The sequence below is a fragment of the Apis cerana genome, linkage group LG8 (genome assembly GCF_029169275.1).
Source record: "Apis cerana isolate GH-2021 linkage group LG8, AcerK_1.0, whole genome shotgun sequence".
Lineage (NCBI taxonomy): Eukaryota > Metazoa > Arthropoda > Insecta > Hymenoptera > Apidae > Apis > Apis cerana.
This window is the reverse complement of record NC_083859.1, coordinates 1,464,767-1,473,190: the sequence shown is the minus strand read 5'-3', so window position 1 is coordinate 1,473,190 and position 8,424 is coordinate 1,464,767. Positions and strand designations below refer to the sequence as shown.

Sequence of the window (8,424 nt, the reverse complement as noted above, 5' to 3'; positions counted from 1 at the left end):
CTTATTTATTTTCTTCAATTCATACCTGTAACAAACTCAATTATTGGATTATTAATTGAAAAATAATTTACATCTAGGAATAGAAAGAAATATTAATTTAAAAAAAAAAAAATTACCAAAATGTTGTTAAGCAATTCATGACTTTAAATGAAGGATATTTATCGATATTATAAAGATATTGTAAAGATATTATGTTTATAAAAAAAGAAAAATACATTTTTTAACAGTAATAAATGCTCTTAACAAAGGGGATGCTGAAAAGAGAAAAACGACGACGAAAAGGTAATCAGAAGGATTACCAAAATAATTATCCACTCAATGTAAACCCGAACAAACCGTGAGTGGAATTTTTTTCTATTTCGCAACACTAATATACTAATTTTATAAAAGAAAACGCGAAGAGTGCTTCATTATACTTATAAAAATATATAAATATAAAAAAAAGGCTAAAAAAAAAAAAAAGGAAAAAGAAAAGATAAAAGAAAATGTTTTCCCGAAAACATATACGAAACTCTAATAAACTAATTTATGCACTCATATTTTATTATACGCAACACTAATAGCGGAAGATTGCAGCCATAGTCAGAGACTGCCGTTGTAAAATCACCCTTTGTACAGCCTTTTTGGCTGCAATAGATGATTCAGAATTACTTCCACAATCCAAGTGGAAGAAATGGGCAATTTATAAACGCAACACTAATTCTTCAAATGAATTTAATACAAAATTTATTATTTATTATTATTCTATAAATCTAAAAAGCTATTTCAAATATCGCAATATTATAAATAACTACATTATAATATAAATTTAAATTTATATTAAAAAGAAAAAAAAACAATAAAAAATAGACTAATTCATAATGAAAATAATTAAAAGCAATCGCGATATTTTTTTAACGCAACGCTATAGTAAACGCGATCATCATTTTATCGCAACGCTAATTCAACCCGTTATTAATCAATCGCAACACTAATGCAAAACCGCGATTTGCCCATGATGACTGGATGAACGATGGGCCAGCATGCAAATTGGCCAGACGATACAACATATACTACGTATTGCTAAAACGAGCACAATGACAAAGTAGTAACAATGACTTCCCATTCTTTGGACCCAGGCAAGATCAAAAATGAGAAACCATTCGTTGCAGCCCTCTTCGTGACAATTTGTCGGGCCTCTTCGGTCTTCTTTCTTCGAGCGCAATGCCCGCTGAAACTTAAATCTAGGCTCGAAATTCACTAATCGCAAATCAAAGAAAAAAGAAAAAAATGGACTAAATCGCGAAAGCTAAGTGCATGGACGACCAACGATCGCAATGATCGTTCTTCGTACATGTACAGAATCTCGAGCGCAACGTTCGTTTCGAAAGCAAATCGCGACCGCGACCACGAAATTCGAAAAATCGATAAGCAAAGCCAGAGACGAGTAGCATTGCCTATTCGACTCAGCTTTGCCCTCGATTTCTCAAATTTTATTTCCTGAAACAGATTGTCACGCGAAAACGCGCCTACCCGATCAGAGACTGTGACAACCTGCCCGGCCCTACCTACTTATAATTAAACAGACATACCAAAGTATACTACCTATCCTACCTAGCCCTATATTTAAAAAATATGGCAAAACAGACATACCAACACATTCATTCCACGATTCTCACACATAACACCCGGGCGCAAAAGCCTACACTAGGGAAAGCGTCCCGGGACGCCTCCGACACCCGAGCTTGGCACACAACTCGCACACTCTAACTTTACGTACCATTTTCCTGAAATCGACTGACGATGGTTAGCGACCATTGCGTGAAACGTGACAAAAACGTGTATATTTACATTTTAATTGTGAATATTTATGAATATGTAATGTTTTCTAAAATATTAACCACTAGATTAAATGGTTGTGAACCAAAATTGTATCATTATTATAATTTTTGATTAATAAAATTAATAATGCTTGCTTAATAATTATTTATTAATTATTCACAATATTTAATTGCGAATATGATTGTAAATTGTGATTGAATAATGAATGAAATAATATGATAAATGAAACGACGCAATTCCACAGCCTAACCATACACACACAATGTGGAAAGTACATCGTGCACGATACACTAACGCATCGTCAATCGCTAAAAAATTTCTATTAGCTTATGAACTAAAGTCATCATATCCATTGTCTCTCCCTCACTCAAGTAGCACCTGGGCACGTGAGTGAGTTCCTGACAATGAACATGGAAAGGGTTAAATCTGAAAATCCTGAGCTAAAAAAGTTATTAATAAATTCATCTAACGGGCTAATATTTTTTCTATTTGCATTATATTTCAAATTATTTATAACTCTATTTTTTATTTTGTTTTATTAATAAATTATGAATAATTATGAATAAGTTGAAATTTTAGTATATTAAATTTTTAATATTGAAGTTAAAGAATTTTTGAATTTAAATTTAAAAAAGAATTTATTGTAATTTAATATATTAATAAATATTAATAAAAATACCCTCAGGCGATTCCTTCATCAGAACATATTTTCAAAATCATAAGAATAATATTCAAAATTTATTGTTCTGATTCTAAAATCTGCCTGTCGCGAAATGTCTTCTTGCACAAAATTTAATTTATATTTGGACGAAGAAAATTAAATTTTACTATCTACAGGTATTATAAGTCATATTGTTATTATATTATATGAAAATATCACAATAATCAAATTGATCAAGTAACTTGAAATATTATTCTGAAGAATTTTGAATCATAGAAATTCAAACTAGTTATTATATTGAACTACATATATATAATACAATAGTTATTATATGTTTTGACATTAGAAAATTAATAAATTGTTATTTTTAGAGATATTTTTAGAGATTTTTTAGAAAAAATAAATTGATATTTTTATTAATCAAAAACGCGAAGCACAAGAAGACCCTAGCCTGAACTAATAAAAAACAAAAAAAAAAATTGTTACTACTCACGAATATTATAAATAAATATTCGCGGTCATTGTGCTCGTGTAAAATTCTACGTATACAACCAGTCACTCGTGTCGATTCGGATCTTTCATCCTACGACATGGTTGAGTGATCGGAGGAACCAAAAAGCATGCGACTCACCATATGATGCGACGAACGCCTTCACTTCTCTTATTGTGGCCCAGAAGTCATCGAGAATAAGGCTGCCATCAGGTAGAAGAATGGAAGAAATCTAAGACAAAACATCATAATTTAAAACATAATTTAAAACATTTCTGATTATTTGAAAAAATTGAAATATCAAACTATTAAATTTACAATATATAATGATGATATGTATTCAAATTCTAATTAACTTCTATTTACAGAATTTAGATAGAAATTTAGATAGAAAAAAAAGATAATTACCTCTTCGCGTGATGGATGATCACCTTATACTCTTGAGAGAAGCACTGACTCTACTCTGTACCGAAAACGAATATTTAAAATAAAAAAATAAAAATAAGAAACTATTAACGCGTTCGTATATATTCTGTAGTCGGCGAACAAGCACTGATTCTAATTTCGCGTATAACTATTATAATTAAAGCTTAACTTAATTAAAACTATTGTCCTCTAAAAATCTATTTAAAATATTGTTACGAATCAAACACTGATTCTAATAACCACATTGCGCGTGGTCACAAATATTTTTTAAAGTTCAAGAAAAATCTTCATAAAGATCATCAGCATCTGTAATAAAATATAATAAATGAAATATTGTATCTAATTTTTTTCTTACAAATATAACATTCGTTATTTAAAATTTTGAAATAGTAAAAAAATGAAATTATATTTAACTTTATATTCTAACTTTTAATAAAACAAATATTTTAATAAAAAATTAAGTTTCTAATAAATTTTAATAATAATAAAAATATGAAATATAAATATAATATAAATATAAAAAATTAAAATTTAAAAAATGAGAATCTAATAACTTTTCTTACCTCTTCGCGTGGTGGATGATCGCCGTATTCTCTTGAGAGAAGCACTGATTCTATCCTGTACCGAAAACGAATATTTGTAAAAAAAAAAAAAAATAAAAATAAGAAATTAATAACGCGTCCGTATAAATTATAATCGGCGAACAAACACTGATTCTATCTTCGCGTGTGATTATTTTAATTAAATTTGATCAGAGCTATTGTGCTCTAAAAAATATTAAAAATACTATGACGAAACAAACACTGATTCTATTAATCGCATTGCGCGATCACAAATATTTTCTGAAATTAATATTAAATTAATAGAGGAATGGGGAGAGATAGAAGAAGAAACAATATTTTTTTAATATTTTTCTTCTTCTTCTTATTGAGCATTTATTCTGAAAATATAGCTTTTTTATTTTAACTGGTTATGAATTATATATAAAAATTATATATAAAAGTTATCAATTATTTATGAATATTTGAAATTTAATAAAATGTTCATCACCAGATTTTAAAATTTAATTTTCAATGATATACCATGAAAATTTCTGATAAATTTTTTATTTTTTCACTTTCTTTTAATTTTAGAACGTAATTTTATTACGAATTGCTTAACAACAATTACTAACAAATCAATAAAACAGAATAAAAATTTATACATACGAAATATAAAATTTTACCACATCATCAAGAAAGACATGGCGTCCATATTGGGATTTTTCCCGCCTTTTGAAAGCTATCAAGATGCTACCAATTAAACCTGTGAAAAAAAATCAAAACTTCTAAATAAATGAATAAAATGTGTGAAATTAGATTACATTAAAGTGTTACAATCAAATCAAATAAAAACTCACATATCTTATTAAATTTGATATTCGAATTATATGATGACTAAACAACTCAAAATGATTTAGCTGTCAAACAATTATCAATTCTTCGAAAAAAAAGATACAAAGAAACACAAAAACTAATTAATTTCGTTCTCACTACACCGAATAGATTATTTAAAAAACTAAATTAGCAATAATTGATAAATTTGATAATAATAAGAGTAAAATAACTTACTGCGTAATCCGAATTTGCGATGATCCGTCTTCTTGTCACAATTTTCAACTGTAGACTAACGCCATGCGCACTATGATGCGCACTGATTCGTCTTGCGTTTCGAATTAAGCGACGTTCTGATTGGTTGGCGCATGATACTTATTTCTTCAATTAAAAACCGCGCGAAATAATAAAATATTGAATAAAGATGTATTAATTAAATAAAGACGCACAAATAAATAACTATATATAAAAAAAATAACTATATAAAAAATAATATTAAAATACTACGCATTAAATAGAACACACGTCTCGAGAAAATTTCAAACGTCTAATTGCCACGACGAATCAACGAACAATGTCACTTTACTGCGCGATTCGACTTTGCGCATCGAATAATAACAAAATGGAGAGGGGATACGTTCGACAAGTCAAAACATGTTTGAACACGAATCTAATTTCTTGGATACGATCGAATATAAACATAAGATATGTTTCTAGCCTCGAGCAAAATATAAACGATAGACCAAAAAAAGAAAACAATAACATACACGCGAGACGTTGCATACAATATATATACATTCGCAAAAATATGTGTCACTTGAATAATTCGATTTCACGAAATGAATTCATAACGAATCATAAAAAATTTCTTTTATTTTAATACGACTAAAATGATAAAAAATAAAGATCAAAAACGTACAATAAATGTATATGATTAAAAATTATATTACAAAAAACCAATTCTCGAAATATTTCGATACGCGACGCTACTAATGACGCAACAGATAAATGAACAATCGAAAAAAAAAGATACAAAGAAACACAAAAGACTAATTAATTTCGTTCTCACTACACCGAATAGATTATTTAAAAAACTAAATTAGCAATAATTGATAAATTTAATAATAATACGAATAAAATAACTTACTGCGTAATCCGAATTTGCGATGATCCGTCCTCTCGTCACAATTTTCAACTGTAGACTGACGCCATGCGCACTATGATGCGCACTGATTCGTCTCGCGTCTCGAATTAAGCGACGTTCTGATTGGTTGGCGCATGATACTTATTTCTTCAATTAAAAACCGCGCGGAAAATTGAAATATCATATAATATAATATATTAATTGTTGTTACTTGTAATTGTAATATTATTTTTATATTTTTATATTTTTATATTTTTTCAAATTTAATTGGAATTTTGGCAAAGATATACTTATTAGAAATAAAATAAAATTATTAATTTAATAGAAATATAATAAAATTATTAATTTAATTAATTATTAAAATTATTGATTTAACAAAATAGTTGAATTAAATAAAACAAATAAAACAAACATATAAAGAAGAAAATTAATATAAATATTGATTAAATTTTAAATAAAAATAAAAGACAAAAAAGGAATTTAACAAAAAAACTTAAATAAGTTTATAAAAATTGAAAGAATAAAAAAATTATAAAATATAAACATAGTATAATATAGTAATTAAAAGTAACTAAATTTAATATAATTAAAACACAAGAGTTCAATTTAACTTTAAAATAAATAAATTTAAGATATTAAAATTAAGAAAATAAAAGAAAACAATATAACATAAAAACTTAAAAGAAAATCTACATAATAGAATATTTGACATAACAATTAATTAAATCTGAAAAAATATAAAAATATTATGTCGTTACATAAAATTCATAGAAATTAAAAAAGATTAAAATATAAATAAGATATTTTATATTGATATGAACAAAATTTGAAAAAAAATTGATGTATAAAAAAGAAATATAACATAAAAGGAATATAAAATAAATTTAAAAAATTTAAAGAATATAAATAGAAATTAACACATATATTAATTAATTTGAAAAAAATATATAAAAAAAAATTTAACATTGCAATACATAATTGCAATAAATAATGAGTAAAACATAAAAAGTGGAAATAACATAAAAGTTAACTACTATAAAATAAAAAGAGATTAAAACATAAGAGAAGAATTTAATCTCAAAGTTAAAAAAAATCTAAATCTAAAACAAAAAAGGATTTAACATAAGTTATTGAATTAATGCTAATCGAATTAGAAAAAACATATATAAAAAAAATGTTAAAATTATTGTAAATTTGCTAAATTTAATTGTCTTGTTTAAACGTTTTTCTTGATTTAAGTAATATTTCTGTTAAATTCTTTTTTATTTTTATTTTAGTTCTTTCAGATTATTTTAATTTTGAGATTAATTAAATTCTTCTATTATATTCTAATTCTTTTTTAATTTAAAATAGCTAACTTCTATATTATATTCTCTATTTTATATTTTATTCATTATTTATGTATTACAATGTTAAATTCTTTTCTTATTTGTTACAATATATAAGAGAATTTAATATTATAATATATAAATAATCAATAAATACAATACAACATAAAAAGAGAATATAATATAAAAATTAACTACTATAAAGTGAAAGAGGATTGAAACATTGGAGAAGAATTAATTTTTAAAATTAAAAAATCTAAAAGAATTAAAACATCAAAAAAGAATTCAGTGTAATTGTGTTAATAAGTAACACAAGTGTTAATTATAGTAAGAATAAGTAACATAAGTGTTAATTGAATTTAAAAAAAAAGAAACACATAAAAAAAAATTTAACATAACAGTTAACTAAATCTAACAAACCTGTAATATGAGAAAAGAATTTAACATTGTAAATTTTGCTACATTTAATTGTTTTGTTTAAATATTTTATTTATATTATTTAAATTTAAATAATATTTCTGTTAAATTTTTTGTTTTTATATTTTAGTTCTTTTTTTAGATTTTGTTAATTTTGAGATTAAATTCTTCTTTTATTTCTTCTTTTTATTTCAATCTTTTATTGTTTTATAATAGTGAACTTTTATGTTATATTGCCTTCTTATGTTTGTATATTTATTCATCATTTATATATTATAACAATAAATTTTTTTACATATTGCACATAACATAACAATTATGTAAATCTAACAAAACTGCAACATATAAGAAAAGAATTAAATATTTTAATACATAAATAATTAATAAAACATAAACAGAGAATATAAGATAAAAGTTAAACTATTATACAATGAGAAAGGATTGAAACATAAAAAAAGAATTTAATCTCAAAGTTAAAAAAAATCTAAATCATCAAAAAAGAATTTAAAATCATTGTTGATTGAATTGAAGAAAATAAAAGCATAAAAAAGAAATTTAATATAACAAAAATAATCAAATCCAAAAAAGTTTCAACATATAAGAAAAAAATTTTAAATTGCAATATATAAATAATGAATAAAACATAAAAGAAGAATATAATATAGAAATAACTATATAATATAATATAACTATTACAAAATATTATAACTATTATAAATTAAGAAGGATTGAAACATTGGAGAAGAATTTAATTTTAAAGTTAG

The 8,424-nt window shown here is 24.6% G+C and overlaps 1 long non-coding RNA gene across 1 annotated transcript; it reads right to left on the bottom strand.

Annotated features, from left to right (window-relative positions):
* Positions 1–1,146: 1,146 nt before the first annotated feature.
* LOC133666511 (uncharacterized) lies at positions 1,147–4,153 on the bottom strand. Its single transcript, XR_009830727.1, has 3 exons — positions 3,962–4,153; positions 3,381–3,704; positions 1,147–3,204 (listed from the first exon to the last, which is right to left on the bottom strand). It is a non-coding gene; the product is annotated as an uncharacterized LOC133666511 (long non-coding RNA).
* Positions 4,154–8,424: the final 4,271 nt, after the last annotated feature.